Here is a 22,782-nt window from a genome sequence, read left to right as displayed (position 1 = left end):
AGACTTATGAATTTATATAACTTTAGAAGCCATCAATACTTCCCAATGAACTCAATGAAACTGCTCATAAGGGATAAAGAAGACTGCTAGTCTTTTACATGCTTCTAATAATTAGCAGTTGATTAGTTTATTGTAAACATAAAATAAAATAAAAAAAACAACAGTTGATAAGTAGAAATCCAGGCCATATTCTACTGAAATCAACTATCTCTAATGAAGAATAAAACTATTACAGGGTAGATTATACAGCAATTGTACAACAGGTGTATATTAAAAAGATAAAGTTAATGAAATACCAAAATATCTAAAACCTTTACCATGAAGAAAGTGAAAGATTTAAAAGCTTGTTAAAGTGTTTTACTCTGATGTACTTGTTCAAACAAATCTATAAATTGATGCCATTGTTAAAGAAAATGGAAAAAAGGTGGACATTTTTATCCTTTATGTTAAAAAAAGATAACCGTGGGATAGATTTCAAAAGATTCACATGAAAAGGTAACTATTTTAGTGAGGCCTGAAGTTTCTTTTTATACTTTTCTACAAGGTGGGGTGGGGGTATGTGTGTGGGGAGGAAGCAAGCAAGGCAGGAAAGAACTTCAATCCCGTGACATCTGCTGGAGGGCAATACACCAGTGCACAGGCAATCCAGGAAGTTTTTGGAGAGTGTTGGACACAACTTCCTGGTGAATGTGATGGAGAGACCAACTAGGTGTCTAGAAGGTCTTCTTGACCTACTGCTCACAAACAGGGAAGTATTGGCAGGGGATGTAGAAGTGATGGCAAGTTGGGCAGTATCCTCAGCAAGTTTGTGGAAGACACCAAACTGGGGGGAGTAGTAGGTACACTGGAGGGTAGGGTTAGGATTCAAAGAGACCTAGACAAGTTGGAGGATTAGGCCAAAAGAAATCTCAAGAGGTTCAATAAGGACAAGTGCAAAGTCCTGCACTTAGGACAGAACAATCCCATGCACCGGTACAGGCTGGGGGTGACTGGCTGGGCAGCAGCTCTGCAGAAGAGGACCTGGGGGTTAAAGAAGCTAAATATGAGCCAGCAGTGTACCCTTGCTACCAAGAAGCCCAATGGCATCCTGGGCTGCATCGGTAGGTGTGTTGCCAGCAGACTGAGGGAAGTAATTACTCCCCTCTGGCAGTGGGGAGGCCACATCTAGAGTCCTGTGTCCAGTTTTGGGCACCTTGCTACAGAAAGAATGTGGACAAGTTGGAGAGAGTCTAGCAGAAGGTGACAAAAATAATAATGAGGCTGGGGCACATGACCTATGAGAGACTGAGGAAACTGGGCTTATTTCATTTGGAGAAGAGAAGACTGAGGGGGGGGGGGTTAATAGCAGCCTTCAACTACCTGAAGGGGGGTTCAAAAGAGGCTGGAGCTGGACTGTTCTCTGTGGCGACAGATGACAGAACAAGGAGCAATGGGCTCAAGTTGCAGCAAGGGAAGTTGAGGTTAGATATTAGGAAGAATTTTCTCACTAGTAAAGCATGGGAACAGGTTACTCAGAGAGGTGGTAGAGTCTCCATTTCTGGAGGTTTTTATGATCCAGCTAGACACAAAGCCTTGCCTGGGACGAGCTAGCTGGGGCTGGTCCTGCTTTGAGCAGGGGATTAGACTAGATGACCACCTGAGGTCCTTTCCAACCCTCATTTTCTATATTTCTATGATTTTAAGGACAGGCGGACATTAAGCCTGCTTTGGGATACATCCAAGCTACCTAGATGCTCCTTACTTCCAAGTACTCACGGAGAAGTCACCTACATCCCATTACAACCTGGAATCACATTGAGCATTAGAAAAGACTTGTTTTCATGGGAACAAGAGTCCTGCCTCCAAAATTAAATGCAACGTTCTGCCCATTAACATCTAATTTATTCTGTGATGAAAGCCTGAGTGAGTGAATGGGCTCCCGATTTGCCTGTTCCTTAGACAAGTGAGTACAAAAGTTGTGAGAGTCTCATCCCTGTTACCCTTTGCATGTCAATGCCTGCTTAATATAGCCTGGCCCTATGGCTATAAGTGAACAACAGAGCAGATGTTACTGAAGCTGCGTATAAACTAAAAAAAAAAGGAACATGACAAAACAGGCCAGATTTTATCTTGAATCTTGTTCCCCTTATATCTGATAGGCAGCTAAATCTGATTACTACCACTACAGCATTCAACAAACATGGTTTTAAGAACCATGTTTATTATATTTAGAGGGGGGTTTACTACCTCCCCACCCCCTTTCATTCAGAAATAGAAATTCACATCTTCACCTAGCTTCAGGTCCACCCACATAGGCTTGCTCATTAAGCTGACAAAATCAGTTCCCACAGAAATCAATTTGGACAAACAACGTTTATACTACCTCCTTCGTGCACGTGTTAATGCTTCAAAAATACATCGGGACCCTTTTTACAGGGCTGAAAACTCTGTAGACTCAGAATGAGATTAGACTGAAATCTTTGTAACAGCGTGTCTCAAACAGCACTTGCAAGGCAGAGCTCACGGAAAGTAGGAGGTAACTATAAACAACGTGTCATCCAACAGTCAGAAGCTCAATTGATTGCTCTGAAACCTCCATCAGTTCCCTTAATTTTGCTACAGTGCATGTAAAGCAAAGAGAACACTGTCTCCTAGGCGTGTCAGAAATATCTGTTCCCATGCTACCCTACAGCAGATGCAGTGCAGAAAAGGCAATCAGACAGCTGTAATCCAGTTTTAGACCCTGTGGGTATAAGTGGTGATTCAGATCAGGCCCCTGTAGGAGCTGTCAGAATGGTCACAGTGAAAATGTAATAAAACAACTCTGACAAAGGGCCCACTCTTGCTCCCACTGACAGTAATGGCTAAGCTCTCCTCGACTTCAATGAAAATAGAAGTAGGGCGTAAAATATCTATATAGCCTGATGGCTGCCTTCCTCTTAAATGGATTTAGGCTATTAGTATAATTTAGTAACCGTATACTATAACTAAACTGAAAAATAACATGAATGGATTATAAACTGTATGAATCAGGACTTGCAGTCTTTTGTGTTTGGTACAGCTCCAAGGCCAACGGCGTCCGGGTCTGTGATGGAGATCCTAGGCTCTGGAGCTGTTCATACGATAACTACTGTCATCATCACAACAGAGCAGAGAGAATGGCTTGTATTGAAAGTAGTGAGGGGTCAGAAATCTGCTCATACAAAGAAGGATTAGACAGTAAGAATAAGGTTATGGTTGAGGCATGGGACTGGCATTCAGGACACACAGATTCATGCCAAGCTCTGCCTCAGGCTTCCCCTGTGGCAAGGAGCAAATCACTTCATCTCCCTGTTCCTCAGCTCCCCACGTGAAAAAGAAGGGAAGTTACATCTCCCTTTACCTGCCTCATCTATTTACATTGTCAGCTCTCCAGGCATTCATCTCTCCTTGCTAGGGCCAAGTGCAATGATGGAAATGTTTCTGTTCTTTTCTCCATCAAAGACAGCCTTTTAGAATTTATTTTTGTTCCATTTGAAATGTCAGTCCTTTCAACAAATAACATAAGAACCTCAAACCACAGCAACTACAAGATTAGGGATAGAAATTACACATAAACTGGCATAAGTGATTGGAAACCAGTTCAGATCTGTAACATAACAGAAGTTCATTCTCAACATACGTGAAACTGGTTTAAGATAAAACTGGATGGATGTAGTATCAGATTTCACTGATTTAGACTGAATTGGTTAGTGATAGACTGATTGGATCAGTGAACTTCTGTCCGAGATCCTGTCCAGATTCAAGTTAACTCAGTCCCCCAGCATCCCAGGATGCATCACACCTCCCTGCAAATCCTCCCCTCCTCTCAGAGCAGGTGGGTTAGCCTTAGCCCAAGCATCTACTACAGCTGAGCAGGGAGGCATGCTCTAGTGCCCCCCTGCTTCTGGCCTGGGCCACTGCAGGTGTGTGGCCCCATTTCCGGAATCAAAGCTGAATGTCTGTTCACTTGCTTATTGGTTCAATCTATGCAGTTTAGACTAACCAGCAAAGATTCAGCCTAGAGCTTTTTAAATGTCTGTACTTAGCCCAAATATTAAGTTTTCCAGGAACAAAAATTTACCAAATCATTTGAAAAATCAGAAATTTTTTTTAAGTTAGTCCATCCACAATGGAAATTTTTGCAGGAGAAAACAGAAGCCACAACAATTTTCAATTTAACTCGTGGTATTGTCAAATCTTATTGGTTCTATTTCATCATGACTAGATAACAAGCAAGCAGATGGCACATTTTGCTACTTCCATAAAAAATCCTTTATATTTCTAAAATAGTATATTTTCCCCTGAAAATTGGTGCCTTTTAAATGTCTTTTTTTTACTCACATACCTACTTTTAGTGTTCCCATTGGGAAAAGATACATCCAGTAACCCATTAATATTGACAGGACCATAAATACCTAATAAATACACCTAGCAACTTCTGAATTTTATTGAGTATTAGAATCTGAACGGCAAACTCATTCAGTAGCATCTTATATAAGCAAATTATGAAGGGAACTGGAGATCCGTGAAAAAGTTGCACTTAAATTGGTACTATGATCAGGTATTCAATACGTTGACCCTACTGCACCCTGAAATAGCTAGCAGATATTTCATTAAAAGGCTGAATTTAGGCTTTAAATTCAAGAGGCTTAGGATGGGCCCAATTCTACAAGGTGCTTGCCTTATATCCTCCCTTTCACCAGCTGATCATCCTGCATTTCCAAAGCCGCGAGGTTTTCTTCCCCCATTATTTCTAATGGAGGATGTTCCAGAACTTCACTGGTCTGATGGCCAGTACCTGTTACCTCCTTTCCTGCCTAAATGTATTCACACCCAGCTTCTTCCCATTTGTTCTTGTGCCAACGCTTCTAACTTAAATGTTTTTCCCTCCCCTCCTGGTGTTTATCCTCCTGATGGATGTATAGACATCAATCCTATTCCCTTCACAGCCTTTGTTACCCTAGGCTGAACAGTCCAAACTCTTCTCTGGTCCAGATAGATGAGCCCTACCAGAAAATGTTATCTTTGAGAGATCTTTCCTTGATATCTCATCCCCTCCCCTTACCAAGTAGCCACATTTATTTCTTTGTTCCCTTCCTATGGATATGGTGGAAGTCCACTTTGTTATGTCTTTTAGTATCTTAGCAAGAGCCACCTCAGCTTGCCTTCTGCCAGACATTTAAACACAAATGATTAGTTGGCAGGTGAAGCATCCATCATTTTTAAGGGCATCAATGGCAGTTTTAACCATCCTTGGAAGTGTCATTGGCTTGAATCGAATGGTGCTTTGTAAACTATCCTTGTTATTGGTTTCAGGATCAGGCTCTCATTTCATCTCATTTAAGCCAACCTGAAATTAAGCTATGCATTAATTAAAACAAAGAATAATGAGTCCTTTTTTTTTTTTTTACAAATGGTAAAGATCCAGATTAGTGGACAGCTCAATATAAGAGAGAGAGCAAAGTAAGATTATACATCCAGCAGAAAAAAGTATGGATAACTGTGGCATATCAGTTTGCAACATGAAGTTCCAGCCAGCTGGAAAAAAAAAGAAGAAAAAAACCCCAGTTCTGCCTGCTTTTTCCGAGCACAAGCTAGCTTGCAGTTCAAAACTCTTAATAAAGCTAAGCTGCATTATAATTACTGCTGTTATCTTAATCTTTATCCTTTAAAATGTTAGAGCTGTGCCATTTATTAGTTCTTTGCAATGCTCTTTGTCTCCACAGTTCCTTTTTAGCTTAATACAGTATTTATTTTATAGCCGTCTCTTTTGATGTGCTTGTGACAGGCAGCACTTATAGAAAAATGATATGCCTGTTTGCCATTTTAGCAGTTGGTGGCTGACTGGCCTTTCTTCTGAACTTCTGCTTCTTGTGAATTATAGTCACACTTGCTGATAAGAGACTGCATATTGATGCCAATACCAGTGCTTGAGGAAGTCTTCCAAATTGTGAAGTCATCTAACCCCCAGTTCAGTTACAAACTCCCTCCCCCCCGCCTTCCCCTATACACACTAAATCACCACCTTCTGTAATTTTTTTAAAGGAGGTCTATTTGCAGAAACGCTGATTTTTGCACAAAATAGGGCAAGCAGCTCAATAGAAAAGATTTCAGCTCCATAAAAAAAGCAGCCTAATGGTCTTTCTAAAAAGCAGATAGCCATTTAAGATCCTAAATCACAGATAAAAGTAATAATATTTTTCTTTACTACAGTGCCTTTGAACCAAGAAGCTCAGATTGGCAGGTGATAAAACAGGAATAGTAATATTTGCACAAACTGGTGAAAATATGCTGCTTATTGGTTATTAGATTTCTCCAGAATCAATATTACAACAGAGAATAGAACTCTTTCCTGGGATCTTTTCATTAAGTCAAACTTACATGATCTTTAAAAAACAGGCAACTCTGGAACAGAAAAAAAATTACAATTTTCTAAGTCAATGTGAAATATTTGGGGTTGGGGGGTAAGGATTTTATTTCCAGTTGCTTATTTTCAGATATGTGGGGAGCCAGAGGAAAAGCAGGGGCAACGTTGGACCCCTGCTGAACCAGATGGGGCAACTGACAACTGACGCCCAGGAAAAAGCCAACCTATTAAATAGGTACTTTGCATCGGTCTTTCATCAGTCCCATGGGACGCCCATGCCCGCTATGGGACAGGGAAGTCCGGGTGAGGGTGATCCCCTGCCCTCCATTGATGCTGACTTCGTGAAGGAACATCTTGAGAAGCTGGATACCTTCAAGTCAGCCGGCCCTGACAATCTTCACCCCAGGGTACTCAAGGAGCTGGCGAGCATCATAGCCCAGCCTCTAGCGCGGATCTTTGAAAACTCTTGGTGCTCTGGTGTAGTGCCCGAAGACTGGAAGAAGGCCAACGTGGTGCCTATCTTCAAGAAAGGGAGGAAAGTGGATCTGGCTAACTATAGGCCCATCAGCCTGACTTCTTTCCCGGGGAAGATCTTAGAAAAGTTTATTAAGGAGGCCATCCTTAATGGACTGGCGGACGCCAACATCTTAAGGGATAGCCAGCACAGGTTTGTTGCGGGTAGGTCTTGCTTGACCAATCTCATTTCCTTCTATGACCAGGTGACCTATCACCTGGACAAGGGAGAAGAGATTGATGTCATATATCTTGACTTCAAAAAAGCCTTTGATCTGGTTTCCCATGATCACCTCTTGGAGAAACTGGCCAATTGTCGCCTTGGGTCCTCCACGATCCACTGGCTGGAAAATTGGCTCCGGGGTCGGACCCAGAGGGTAGTAATTGATGGAAGTCACTCATCGTGGTGTCCTGTGACCAGTGGGGTCCCCCAAGGCTCTGTCCTTGGACCCATACTGTTCAACATCTTCATTAATGATGTGGACACTGGAGTCAGAAGCGGACTGGCCAAGTTCGCCGATGACACCAAACTTTGGGGCAAAGCATCCACACCAGAAGACAGGCAGATGATCCAGGCTGACCTGGACAGGCTCAGCAAGTGGGTGGATGAGAATCTGATGGTGTTCAACGCCGATAAATGCAAGGTTCTCCACCTTGGGAAAAAAAACCCGCAGCATCCTTATAGGCTCGGCAGTGCTATGTTGGCTAGCACTAAGGAAGAAAGAGACTTGGGGGTCATCATTGACCACAAGATGAACATGAGCCTGCAGTGCAATGCTGCGGCTAGTAAAGTGACCAAAACACTGGCTTGCATCCATAGATGCTTCTCAAGCAAATCCCGGGACGTCATTCTCCCCTTGTACTCGGCCTTAGCGAGGCCTCAGTTGGAGTACTGCGTCCAGTTTTGGGCTCCACAATTCAAAAAGGATGTGGAGAAGCTTGAGAGAGTCCAGAGAAGAGCCACGCGCATGATCAGGGGTCAGGGAAGCAGACCCTACGATGACAGGCTGAGAGCCCTGGGGCTCTTTAGCCTGGAAAAGCGCAGGCTCAGGGGTGATCTGATGGCCACCTATAAGTTTATCAGGGGTGACCATCAGTATCTAGGGGAACGTTTGTTCACCAGAGCGCCCCAAGGGATGACGAGGACGAATGGTCACAAACTACTACAAGACCATTTCAGGCTGGACATAAGGGAGAATTTCTTTACTGTCTGAGCCCCCAAGGTCTGGAACAGCCTGCCACTGGAGGTGGTTCAAGCGCCTTCATTGAACACCTTCAAGAGCAAACTGGATGCTTATCTTGCTGGGATCCTATGAACCCGGCTGACTTCCTGCCCTTTGGGCAGGGGGCTGGACTCGATGATCTTCCGAGGTCCCTTCCAGCCCTAATGTCTATGAAATCTATGAAACACAGAATTTTGAAAAAATCAAGATGATTTCGTCTAGAATCTCCTTTTAATTAAATAAATGTATTTAAATGCACATTTTTAAAATGAAGACTTCACAAACATCAACATTGTGGATCCCAAACTGGAAAAATGGAACATTTGGCTATTATTATTATTATTAACTGTAACAGAATTGCCAAAAATCAAAACCATCTTATTTTCAATGCATTTTCCAATCTGACATCAGCTGCAGAAGAGCACAAAGGCCTGTGTCAGAACATTTTAACCTCCTTGCATAGTCCATTGCTGATCTCAGGATTGCTATCCTCAGGAAGTAAAATTTTAAGAAGTAGATTAAATGGGGAATTGTGGAACAATAAATCATCCACAGAATGGATTGTGTTAAGTATGGTTCAAACAGGGACTATGGTGGTTTATCCCATGACCTGGATTAATTTTTGTGACCCTTTGTTCCTGTGGGTTCTTTGCTTGCTTGCTTCTCTCAGCACTGCCCCTCTCCCATCATTTCCTCTCCCTCTTTTTCCACTTTTTGTACTTACTCCACTTTATATACTGCTCTTTGCTATCTTTTTACAGCATCCAATGATGTGAACTCAAATTCATGAAAGCTTGTGCTCTATATATATCTTATTTTGTTGGTTTACAAGGTCCATCTCTACCCTGTTTTCTGATTAAGAACTTTGCCATAGAAAATCCCAGGCAATTTTATTTTTAGGTCTAGTACTGAATTTCAGATAATGGGACTTCTTCCTTTGATTCAACTAGGTGCAACTCTTGCTTTTGGATCCCAAAGTCCTCGATTCAATTCCTAAATATACCCCAAACACAGCATCGCCAAACCAGATGACTGTATTTGCATTTCAGCTTACCACTAAAACAGTTTTTCAGTCATAAGAGCTAGCTATCCTAATTTTCATGGATTCAAAGAGTTTAAGGACAGGAGTGTCCATCAGACCATCTAACCTCCTGCACAGCAGAGCCATTATACTTCATCCAAGAACCTTTCCAGTTAAGGTCATTAATCTAACACCAACACTAGTTAAGGTCACTAATCTAGGTTTATGTAATTTCTTGTCTGTAGTGGGCTCAATGTTTTATATCTAAGAGAAGGCAATTTGAAAATATTCACAACCTTTTAAGTGGCTCTAGTTTCTGAGCCTGGATCTTAAGATCCAAATTAAAAGTCCACCGAAGTCCGTAATACTTCTCGATTTCATTGGGCTACTTTGGACTAAGCTCCACATTTTTCTTCTGTCTGTGCAAGCATGCATGCACATGTGCAGGTGTGCACCTCTTCGGACCTAAAAACAACAATTTAAGAGGTGCCATACTGAGTCAGACCAATGATCCACCTAGCGCAGCATCTGGTCTTTGACAGCAGTAGTAGCAAATACTTAGAGGAGAGTGTATATGTTATTTTCTGACATACAACGTGCACCTCTCTCTGAAAAATCATGCCCCCCCCTCCACCAGAAAAAAAAAAATTGGGATGTATGTTTTAAGCAGGAAAACCACTTTCTTCACTGGGGAAGAAGTAACCCTGGAGACACTGTGGTTCATTTGAGTTATAGGTCTGCATCCCTTAGACCAAACCCAGTACATACGCTTATATACCTCCTACTCAAGGTCAAGTATACCATGGGTGACTGGTGCCTCCTGAGTTTGAGGGGGCACTAGATCACCAATGGGGGGGTCCTCCAGGGCCCGATCAGCAACCGAGGGGGGGGGGAATCCCCCCAGTGGCCGATCGCCGAGCCAGCAATAAAACCGGAAGTGCACTTCCAGTTTCACAGCTGGCGCTTCCAGGGGGTGTACAGCCGACCTCAGGGTGTGCATGTGCACATGTACCCCCTACACGTCACCAATCAAGTGTGCTATACTATCACGTTCCCTCATATCAGCTCCTTAATAAACATGTCTTTTTTATATACTGGACTGTTTAGCTCCTGCACTGCCACCAGGACAATAACATTTTGACACTCACCTTCATACATTTATTCAGTGTAGTAATTACTGCCAATGAACTGAGCTGCATGGCTGTAAAGGCACCAAAAAAAAGAACCTTGTCTGCATGAAAGAATAAACACTCCATATGAAGAGAGCGTCTGCCAATAAAGCTTTTATATGCAAACAAAAACCCAAACCAAATGTGTTTTTTCCAAAGGAACTTTGTTGTGTGCATGATTGGAGATGGAGAGACAAAAAGACAGAAGCCTCATTAAAGCAACCTATTTTTAACTCCAATAACAGCAAAATAAAAAGTATATACGATTTCCCAAGAGTAAGACAAACTTTCAAAAAAGTAGAGTGTCTTGGTGAAAAAAGAAAAAACCTGAAGGGTGCTTCATAGATGCAAATTTTCTTTGCCTTCAATTTTTCGCATGCTACCCCATACCTGACAGAAAACACAGGGGGTAAGCTAATTGTCTCAGAGGTGAGTTTCTCTGTCTTCAGCTTAGGGATTTAGGATCTATTTTAAGGAACATAGAGATATTCACTAGGTTGCATTTCCATGTGGAATTTGAGGTGTTAAGCTACGAAGCAGGAAGCTTTGGCACAGATAGTCACAAAAGAAATGCTTTTCCTCCACTCTACATTTCAGGTCAGTGATGGGGCTTTAGCCTGAAATCTCATAGTATATCTTAGTATAAAAGAAGAGGGAGATGCCCAGAGTTGAGCTGATAAAAATTAGGGCAGAGGATGGGAAACTTAAGATACATCAAAAAAAATCCCGTGAAGACAGGTTTTTTTCATCAGGAAATTAGATCTTCCAAACCCAAGTTTCTTTTAGAAATTCTCAGCTTTCTACCAAAATTAATGTAGAATATTTCCACATCTGAATGGCCACTGAAAAATCCAAATTTTCCATAGAAATGGTTTTTATCAGGTTATTTGTTTTTCATTTTCACCAAAATGTTATACCATGTATCAAATGAGTCATTACTGTAAAATAAATGACTCTTGAAGCAAGGATCAGAGCCCAGGACTCCCTTCTTGCAGTTGGATGTTCTAGTTTCAGGGCTATAGAGCCATGCTCTGAGCTGGCAGAAAACGCAGTGGGTAAACTAGTGTCTACTCTCTCCCCGTCTCGTCCCTTCCCCCAAAAAGCACTTCTCTGGAAATCGGACAGCATTTACAAATGGTTTGTGAATTTTTTCTTGCAAAGTAGTGCAGCCTGCACAGAAACAGAGGGTGATCCCAAAACAAGAACAGTCTGTAGCCAGATGGATTGAACATCCTTCTGGGAGATAGGAGGTGTGAATTTAAATCCCTTGAGGTTAAGGGTTGCATAAGATCCAGGTTTCTGAAATCATATATGAATCGTTAAGCTATGGTGGAAGGGGATGTGCGTTACAACCCTCAGCTTCTCTGTCTTCTCTTTAAGAAAAAGGACCAACTCCCAATCCCTTTTTCCAAAGGTCAGTATAGACATCTAATTCCAGCAAATGGTTTTGGGTGGTAAATTCTTATCCCACGTAGTCAACTCCCTGAAGTCCAGAGGTAGGTCTTATCTCCTGGAAAAGGATGGCATTTCAGACCCACACCTCTCTTTCATATGTTTTATTGGCTAGTTTAAAGTAGTTCCCATTAGCTTACTGACTTCATAAGTCCCACTCTGAGGCTCCCAGCTTGGAAATGTAACTGTGGTTAGATGCAATGCTATTCTTCTAGAAGTTGGGCATTGTGATGAGGAACATCATAACACTTTCGGTACATAGCTTTTTGTTGCTACTATGATAGGTGCTATTGAAAAATCCCTGAGAGTGATGGATATAATGAGAGACAGGAATAAGGCCATGTGTAGATGAAATGAGGGGCATGTGTTCACGACACTTTAAACCAGGTTAAATGCTTTTGCACTGCTTTAATGGTGTTGGTGTTTGCACGTGTTGGCAGTGTATTGCGCAGTAATCCCAGCCACTGTAGCAAATTCAGCGGTGTAATGTACCTTAAATGACTTGGGGAACAGCAAACTAAAACTCCGAGGAGGAATTTTAGTTTGCTGTCCTACAGCCATGAAGCAAAGCACCAGGCCCCATGCAGCCCAGGGGCTCTGCAGGAAGCCCATGCAGGCAGCCTGGCAGCAGCCCGGGAAGGCAGGCTCTGCCCAAAATCTTTTCTTTTTTTTCCCCTGGAGTCTGCCTGCCTGAGCTGCACAGGGGCCTGGTGCTTCCCTCCGTGGCTGCGGTGCCCCCCGGGACCACCTGAGCTGGATGCCTGTGGGCAGATGCCGCCGGGGGGGGGGGGGGGGGGCACCACTGCTGCAGAGGGAGGCAGCAGCCCCCCCACATCCCAGGGACTGCTCCACTCAGCGGCAGCTCACCCTCTCCTCCCTGCCACTGGTGAGGCAGGTAAGTCTGGGTGTGTGCAGAACTTGGGGGTTTAAAGGGCCCTAAATTGAAGTGATGTTTTTAAAAACTCACTGCTTCAATTTAGGGCCCCCGTTTCATCTACATATGCCCTTAGTTCTTAAATCAGGCATCTGTGTGCTACCCTCCCTTCCTCCACAAGTTGCTTCTGTACCTATTTCCAAGCCTTTTTATTATTTCTTTATGTCTCTCTCCTCTGTTTCAGCCATGCTGAACCTTCTCCGAATCCTTCTATCATTCTCCCTCTGTAGGACCTTTTTCAGTCACAAAGTTTAAGAGGACTGGATGAATCGGCACCATGATTAATACTGTAGCATCTAAGACTTCATCATGGATAAGGACCCCGTTGTACTAGCTGCTGCATTAAGGTGGTATAAAAAGATGGTTCCAATCATCACATCCAACCTCGACAGCTCTTTTTCCACATATTTCACTTCTTTATTAGCTCCTCTATACTTCTTTTTTAGATTATTTATCAGATAGGTCATCAGATCAGACCAGAGTTTGATCCTTTTAGATTCATGTTTTTTGATGAGTCTGTCTAGAGATAGATGGTGATGTTTGGGATGAGGTCTAAAATGGAAACACAAGTCAATTTTGTTAATGTAGCTTGATCAACATTTACAATTGAAAGAAATGTATATGAAAGAGAATGAGCGATGATTTCACTGAGACTGCAGCAAAATAAAAGGCACTTAAGAAGCTTCCAGCAACAATCTAGAAAATTGCCTGCTACAATCTTTCATCCGTTTCCATGCACCATTGCTAATTTTTAAAAAGACAAACAAAGCAAGAGGAACAAAGGACCATCAGTCCCGTCAGATCCAGAGAAAACCTGCATTAGTCACCTCCTGCAGATCTGCTCCATATTCCGGTGCTCTTACAACTTACTCAGTACTGTCTCTCTCACCCAGGTTTTGAGCCCTATACTCAGTCCCAAATCAATGCTTGCGCCTGGGTGGGGAAAGAGGAATACTTTTACCAGTCTGCAGGGTAGCAGCAGGTGCATATACCACATCAGGTCATCTTGGCACTGGGCAGTGGTTCAGAGCACCTACACAGGTTCAAAACACTTCCTTCCCTTCCACTGAATCTACTGATCTTGGGACCCGCAGCACCCATAATTTGGTGGCAGGGGTTCACTAAGGGCCTATTCCTCCACCCTTTCTCCTGTGTGGCATTCAATTCAGGAGGAAGTGAGCAAGTTTCAGGGTCAGGGTCTTATTACTTTTCTCTTTTCAAGGCATCACATGGATTTTTTGGCTGTAGAAACCTTCTGCAGTGTATTAATGCCTCTAATAAATGGAACAGATGCTCTATCTTGATCACATCATACAGTAATAAGTCAGCAGCATGGTAACATTTGTACACTATTGCTATAAGGAGGTATGATTACCTCTTTTGGAGCAGTTGATAACATTCTCTCCTTCCCCCTGTTTATGATTTCAAGCATGTTTCTTAACATTTTGTTCTTAAAGCCCTGCCTGAAAAAGCTCTACTGGTTAGATATTTTAGCTACATCCTATGTCACTGCTAAGATTATCTCACTCTCTCTGCAGTGCCTGTGCTGTGTGATACCAGTCTCCCTTCCTTCTTTCTTCCCTTTACAACTCCCTACTTTGTTTTAGGCTGTCTACCGCTCCAAGGTCTCTGTGTCCACAAGGCCCTACCATTTCTTGATAAATCACTGCGATAAAGAGAAATGCGCCTGCATGAGTTTATACGCTGTAGATAGACTTGATGCATCATAGGAAGCAAAGTAAAATAATGCATTTAAAAAAATACTACCTTGGAGATGACAAAGCAGAAGTATATAAGGAGGTGGGAGTGAATTACAATTTTTTTACTATATCTAACCTGAAAAAAATGTTATTAAAAAATGTTTATTCTCCTATTAGGACAAATATTAATGTTTGCACATTGATCATTCAAAGAGGAAAGTACTGCTCAGTGGGTGCGTCTACATATGCTATTGAGGCGACGAAATAAACTCTGGCACAATTTGTGCCAGACTCAGCTGCTTCCAGGCACAGCATCTGCACACGCACCTGGGACTGCAGCACTTTGAGTCAGAGCGGAGCCGCCACAGGCTGGCACAAGGCCTGGGAGAGGTAGCCCCGGGCTCCAGGTGTCAGGGACAAGCAGTGGAGGGCCTGGCTGGGGCACAAGGGTGCTGAAGTGCAGGGCTAAGCACACCCTCATGCTCCAACCAGCCCGTCACTGCATACACATTCGTTTTGGCACAGTAAATTACTCTGCTGTAGGACAGTACTGTCCCTGACAGTACTACCGTACGGCAGGAGTTCATTTACTATACTCTAATACTGGTGCACATGTAGACAGTGACCTTTTACTGTGAAGCTAAGTAGTCAACGCCACAGTAAAATGCACTTGTAGATGCACCCGGTATGAGTAAGGGCAAGAGAATCAGCCCCTCAAGTCTTAGACTTAGCTGTTTTTTTCCTGATTCTTTCTTATAGCTTTCCTCTTCCATCCTGATTTGTATTTTTATAATTAAACAGAGCCCAAGACAGGGATTCTCCAACTCCCACTGAATCGCACCTTGTACCTTAATGAGTAGAAATTAAAGGATATGAATGAAGAATATGAAAAAGCAAAAATACAGAAAAAAGTGCTTTTTTTGAAAACCAGTTCCCAGATGAGGAATAATGTGCATTCTGTCACAGAACTAGTCATTATATAAGATCACAAGACAGAACACCATTCAAGCCAAATAAGCCTAATGCTTGGAGGATGACATACCCAAACAGAGGACAATATCAATGAAAATATCACAGATGGGAATGTATATTTGGAAATGATTACCTTCTGGGTGGAAAGTAGGGCTGAAAACTACTGAAATGGAATTAAATCATGAAACTTGATCCTTGTTTAGCAAGCAAAATATCCCTGGTAGTTATAGAGTAGTTCACAAAGCTACTTCCCAGGGCTGAAATGACTGCACTGCATGACAAGAAAAGAGCATTTAATAGCAAGGTTTATCCTTGTATATTCACTTCAATGCTGTCCTTATTGTGGCCTTGCAATAACCTTCTATTCAATCTATCTATCATATAAAAATGGGAATTACAGGGAGAGAAACTTGCCCTTTGCTGGCCCCTTTTTGGGAAAATGTTTTTCCCATCTTGGGGGAAGGCAAATTGTCCAAAACAATAGCACTGTTACACATTCCCCTTGGAGAACAACCCACGGTCTTAATCATATGGTAAAAGCTATGATCACCAGCCTTGCACACAGATTCTCCAAATTCTTGTCCTTCCCTTACTCTGGCACTGTTACTTTTCAGCTGCATATTCTTCAGGGAGCCTGGGAAAAGCAGCAAAGTAATTTGCTGTCTTCATTAATATCTCTATTTCAAATCTACTTGGAGAGTAGGCTGGTACCATGAGAACTCTTGAGAACCTCCCCAAAAGAAGAGACTGCCGTCATGACGTGTTCATTTGTATCAGAGGACAGACTGTATTAGGGTGCATAAAGGCTGTGCAGTGTCACATTCAAGCGCACTGTTTCGCTTTGTGCAGGCTACCTCCTAAACCAGAAACAAGATAGTCATGGGCATGAAGACAAGATAAGCAATTAGCCTGGAGGTAGGTTAATTTGTACCATCATTCAACAATGCTAATTAGCTCATCCAAAGCCAGCTACATTGCTTTCACACCAGTTTAAGAAATAGGTTAAAAATTGCCTAAAGTTACATCCAGACTCACATTTCACCTCTTCCAATTGGAAACTGGCCTGCAAGGCCCCAAACATGATAGGCATGGCAATATCCTACTAAAACACTTCATGTATTGCAACCCAGCAATTAAGCACATTTAGACTGGGAAGCAAATACCCTGGTATAAGGCACGAGACTGTTCACCCAGTCCTCCTGTTGGATCCTATATGGATGGAATACCATCTGCAAATCTACCCTGGAAAGTGAGTAACTTCAGTGCTGGATGCCCTGGGAGCCCACTGACCCTCGGTGCCTCTATAGCACTCAGCTACAAACATTGTGTGGCATGAAGATGTACCTGTAAAACAACGTAGAGTTTAATCCCAAGCGTACCTGCTGCCACTGCCATGGATTTCAAAGGGTCCCCAGCTGTAAACCCAGAGCCCAAGAACAGCAAATATCAAGCCCATAAAAAAATCTTGACATCAACTTTACTAAGGAAAACCCATGCCCACAAAAAGATACTTAACTCACCAGGTTTAACAGGCACTGGCAGAGCTCACCACCTTGCCATGATGTTGCTCTGTGACTGTGGATCAAGCCATGCTTGGGGGACTCCATCTTTTACCCCTTCCCAGGATAGTTGTGGGCAGCTGCAGCCCTGCCTAGAGGGCTCTCCTGGTTAAGTGTGCTGTAAACTACTGCCAACCTTCCTGCTCAGCATCTGCTTGAGGCAACAACAGAGGTACCAGGGTGCTTGGGGCTGCAGTGCAAGCTATATACCATGTACTCCTTCTTCATTGGAAAGGAAACACAAAGGAACTTCAGCTAGGGCAGAACACAGGTGCCTGTTTCCTGTGTTCACTTTCTAAGCAAGTATCCTATTATGTTGGTTTCCCATCGACTGTCCTCACTTTGAAGTCCATTTCTGGCTGTAGGGAAACTAGCGCCTTGCCCTAATGCCATCTGGTTTGGATGCCAACTGCTTATCTACACTTTCCGTCTCTCCCCCAAACTTGTTCCATTTTAACTACTGAGATGATCAAGACACTCTTATCAACAGGCCCCAGGTTGGTGCAGAAATGTCAATATTAGAAGATCGTTTGTTATCGACAGTCAATTAGGCAGTTGCGGTAGGAGACATCCAGAAATGGCAAAGCTTTTCTCTACTTCCCTCCACTTTGAACCATGCAGAGGCCCAAGCCAGCCAAGCTATAATTGTGATGTGGAAAGTGCCACATCACAATAATAGCAGAGGATGCTGTGATGTTACAGAAGGGAACATGATATGAAATAATGCAATGCAAATAGATCATTTCCCCCCCCCCAACTATGCCACATATGAAAAGTTCCACTATACACAGTGAAAACATTGAATTTAATATTTACTAGCAACTCCGAAAGGAATCAGATATTTTAGGATTAGCATATGTATACTAGCTAGACCAAAATGTTAATGAGGATGTTATGCTCCTGAAAAATGTCACAGTTGGTTCTAAGATGTTTCTCGATGATTGCTCTGAACTGTTCCAAGGCTCTAGTTGAAGGATGTTACAGTGGGGGTGAAAACTCCTCTCTCTTTAACCTGAAATGCAGCTTGACCTTTCCTCGGTGAAGGACGCAGCAGGGTAATTGTCCTGGCATTCCCTCCGGAAAGGCCTGAGTAACAACCATACACTGGCCATCCAATTAAGCAGTGATTGACATCAACTTTGAGGTGAGACAAGGTTACAGAACAACACATCATTTTAATACAACACAGTGCTGCACTGCTCGTTTCTAATTATATAACACATTACAAGCCACTGTACTTCAGGCTATATGCTGCTCTGAGGTTTATGCACGCAGCTCCCACTGGTATCAATAGGAGTTCCACTCCAACACAGAGCATAAGGCAAATGTAAACACTTGAATGCAATGCTGTGCTGTGGAAGATGACACTGATGTATGAAAATACTTATTTACATGTGTGTGTTAACTATTAGAATTAAAGGATTCAATAGATTTTTAACCAGGGAGAAAGTACAATAGCTATAGGCTATAGGTGAATATGCAGAAAATTCACAGGAGTAATCTAAGTGTATATAAAAATTATGCTGACCCTTATCCCCCAAGCTTGGCTGCTCCAATAAGGGAAAGGGTATCCAGAAATTTAGATCTGATATATATGCAAATTGTGTACTACTGTCATTATCTGTAACCAGTGTTCTTTACACCATTCAGTTTTCTTTACTATTCTTTTTGTAAACCATCAGTGCAATTATACTGGTCTGATAATGTCAGTACAGTCACACTGTTTAAAAGCCTTTTATACTGGTATAGTCTATTAATCCCTCCCTATATTGCAGGCACCATAAACACTTTTATGCTGGTATAACTGTGTCTACACTCGGGGAGTTATATTGTTTGAATTTTCTCTGCATAGTTATAGTGCAACTTTTGTGCAGATGTGAGCAATCCTCTTTCTTCTATAAAAAAGCTCCAGTTGTTGGTGGTAGGCCATAACCTGTTATCCCTGCCAACTACCTTACTCTTACTTGGCTGCAGTGACACTATCTGTTCACAGGCCTTCTGAAAAGGCTCATTGAGATACTACATATAAAAATGTATTACATTCATATTTCTCCTTCTTTCCATAGCTCAATACAATAATTGTTAGATATGAATATAGACACTTGTATAAAGTGTGTGTTTCATTGCGTCTAACCATGAGTAGACCATTTTCTTTTAATTGTTCATACCAAGAAGAACACATCAATGATTAAAAACTTGCCTTTTCCATAATGTCAAGAACCAAAAGTAATTACAGTACTTTCCTGAGCAATAAATGCTTTCAATAAAACTTTCATTTCAATCTAAAGCAGCTTCCTGGGGTTTCCAACTTAAGGGATGATACATTTTCATTCAAAACAAAATGTCCTTACCTCATTGCAATCTTCTTGGGGAAAAAAATATTCTCTAAATAAATAAATGCTAGTCTGCTCTTTCCCAGGGCAACTCTGAATTGATAAAGCAATTTAGTACTATTCAGATCAATTGTTTTCCTCCAGCTGGGGTAAACTCATTTATTTAACATCATTTCATCTACAGCCTTGGTTGCCCTTGCATCAAAATAGTTTTGGTCAGTTTTCTAGCATGTTGCTGTGCTCCTGGTTCTATGCATTGTCTTTTAAACTGGAAATCATTATGACATTGATGTGAAATACAAGGAAATCAATGGAAAAGCTTCCATTGGCCTCAATATCCTTTGCACCCAAGCCTTGTTTCCTGATGCATTAGAAGGGTTGGATTTTCAGTCCCAGCATTTGTCTTGAGCAGGCACAAAACACCATTCCATTGGGACAAATGGGCTTTGCAGATGTCAATACTCCCATCTGTCTGCTGGCACATAATTGGCCATTTAAGAGGACATTAAAGCTTCCACATAACTAGAAGGCTTTTTGCACCCTTTAAGTGCCTTTTTCTGCATGTACAGGTGTGTGTGAGGATGCTGGGAGATGCAGGTCTCATAATACACCCCAGTAGTATTGTTCCTCACCTTTCTCTCTCTGTTCCCCAGTAACCAATGATAGTCACTCACTCTCTGCATTTGGAAAATCATAAATCATGATCTAGAGAACAGAACTTGGAACTTCTCCCTGTCCTCCTCTCCCCACCCCTTTTTTAATACATGCACCATTTCTGACAACCCTTCCTTTAAGCAGTTAATTTATTTCTATTTAATGCCATCCTGTGATGTCAAAAGCCATTTGTTACACTTGCTATTTGGAAGGAAGACATTTAACAAGTGAAGAAAATGTAATTAAATAGGGCGGTTTTGCATACGGGTTGCAGAATACTAAAGCATTGCTGAGGACACACTTGTCAAGAAAGTTTTCTTTGAGTTCCTGACTGCCCTCCTCACTCAGCACTCCAGTCCCAATGATGAGCTTTAACTGGAGAAGATGTGAATTGTTATGTCAAAGGGTCTCCAGCAGAGACAGTAAGCAGAAAACCCTCTAGTTGCATTCACACAGTATCCAGCTTGATCATATTTAGGAATCCCTGAGCTCTCACTCTTTTCAGTGGGCACTAGTGAGTCCTCAACTCCTTTGAAAAGCTGGACACTTAAGGACCCAAATGGGAGGTAAGCTCTTCAAAACCTCTGACACCAGCTGTGAGTATTTATGGATCCAGGCCATATTCTATCAAATGGAATAATCAAACTGAGCGAGACCCTGAAAACAACTGAAAGCCAAAATAAAATGGCAGCACTTTCTACCTCCTGCAGCTGGCCTAATTCAGCTACCAACCACATCCCATTTGGTTTCTGTGGAGAAGGCTAGGAAATCCCTAGCTGCCAGAAAGTTGCGTTTTACTAAAATTAATTCGAAGACACAGAACTTCTCATCAGAACGTCTGGATGTCTCTCTACCCAATCATTATCATTATTGTTTAGAGCAGTAACTTTTATTACTTCATTCATCAGCAAAACATTGAGGAAGATTTGCCTAGGGTTGTTCATATTTTCCATTTAGCTTGTGTTTCAAGAGGTTGATTTAACCTCATGTGAAGAGCGGGCGAAGACAGAGGGAAACGCCATTTAACCAAGGGAAAGTAATAAGCATTAACATTGCTTTATGCTTTGAGGAAGCACCGTGTGTAAACTCTGAGTTGGGTTCCAGGGCTTGAAAGGATGCGATGGGCCTGATAGGGGGTAGATATCAGACAGGGAACAGACTACGTATTGGCTGCTTTTCTCCAAAGCATTTCTATCTAGAAATCTGTAGTCAATAAATGCTACCCTAATTGGCACTCGCTCCCCACTCTGTACCAAACTGCCCGCTCACATGTTGGGACCCTGAGGCCTTCAGGCCTGGGTTTGACCTTGTGCTTAGCTCAAGATACATGCTTAGCTTGAGTTATGGTCGAGGCATGCACCCAGTGAAAGGAGCAGATGGAAAAATAGTGCCCTTGACTTCAAATGAATTGGGAAGTTGGCTAACTACCTGAATAAATATAGCCTTGCTAAAAGTGAAACAGTCAGAGCAAGACCTACCCCCACCTAAGAATGAAGAAGGTACCTCCACATAGAAAATTCCAGTTAAAAGTAACCATATTTGGTGAACAGAAGCAAGATTATTAATATGCATTAGGAAGAAGGCTTAAGCTAGTGTTCTGTATTAAGAAATGCAAGCTATATGGTATATAAAGAGAGGTGAGAGAGTGTGCCCTGTGGAACAATCCTGAAGAAAGCCAGAAGAGTTCCTGTCATTGATCACAGACAATCCCAGCAGGGTGCAGGGCCTGGGGCAAAGCAGCCTGTATGGGGCCCCCCTCCCCATCCCATGGCACACTTACACCGGGGAGTGCAAGCCCTGGCACACCGGATGCAGCGGGACGGGTGGCAGCTGGGACTTCTGGCCAGAACAAGCCAAGAGCCGTCCAACCCACCCGGCGAGCGGGTGGGCTAAACTACAGCTGTGGCCTCTCTGCCCAGCTCTGCGGAGCCCCCCAAAGCGCAGGGCTCAGGGCAGTTGCCACCCCCAGGGACGGCCCTGCCAATCGAAGATCCTGCCTCAACATCAGATGTGGGAACCAGTGGGGGAAAAAGATGAGGTGGATGAGAAGGACAATACTGGAGGGGATCTCCACACAAAGACAAGTGGGTAGCACACTGAAGGGATTGCCACACCTGTGATACTACCTTCTGGACTCTCATGTTCTGTATGTGTTGAAAGCATGTCTCCTGTCCCTTGCCCAAGACCATGATCCTCAGCCCAACAGTGGGAGAAGAAGAGAACAACTCCGCACGGCATTCTGCTCAAATTTTTCATGTAAATGTAACCCTCACTCATTTAGGAGAACATTTAGACTAAGGCTAGTTTAATACCTTACACGTCCTGAAACGTAATACCAATTCCAGTCATTATGTGACTAGAAAACTGGATGATAAATTAAAATTGTGACTCACTGAATGTTGTAATTGCTACTTCACCTGTGTAGACCAGAATAACGATAAGACTCTGAAGATATGACACCGTGTGATTGTGACTGCTTGAGCAACACCAGCTTTTTTAAAGGAGAAACATCCATCTAGGTAGGGTAACATTTTCAGAAAAGCCACAGTGCTCTCAGGTCACTTAGGCCCTTCTAAGTATCCCATCAGAAACCCAGAGCAGAATCCCGGTACGTAAAGAGAGACCACAAGCTTAAATGAGAGCACTGGTGAAAACCTCTCCTGGTTATACTATCTGGTAATCTGTACCAGTACAAGGAGACGTAATGTAACTGGCTAGTAGAGCTGAATGGGAAACTGCTCTTCTGTCCCACAAGAATATTTGAGATTTTTTTTCCTATCCTGAAAAAGATGAAACAGCAATATCTTAACATTTTTCCGTGACTGAAAATCCCCACAAATTTTGGTTCTGGTCAATTGAGAAGTTTCATTATAACACCAATAATT

The sequence above is a fragment of the Alligator mississippiensis genome, chromosome 8 (assembly GCF_030867095.1).
Source record: "Alligator mississippiensis isolate rAllMis1 chromosome 8, rAllMis1, whole genome shotgun sequence".
Classification (NCBI taxonomy): domain Eukaryota; kingdom Metazoa; phylum Chordata; order Crocodylia; family Alligatoridae; genus Alligator; species Alligator mississippiensis.
The sequence above is the reverse complement of the archived record's forward strand: the minus strand, read 5'-3'. Positions refer to the sequence as shown.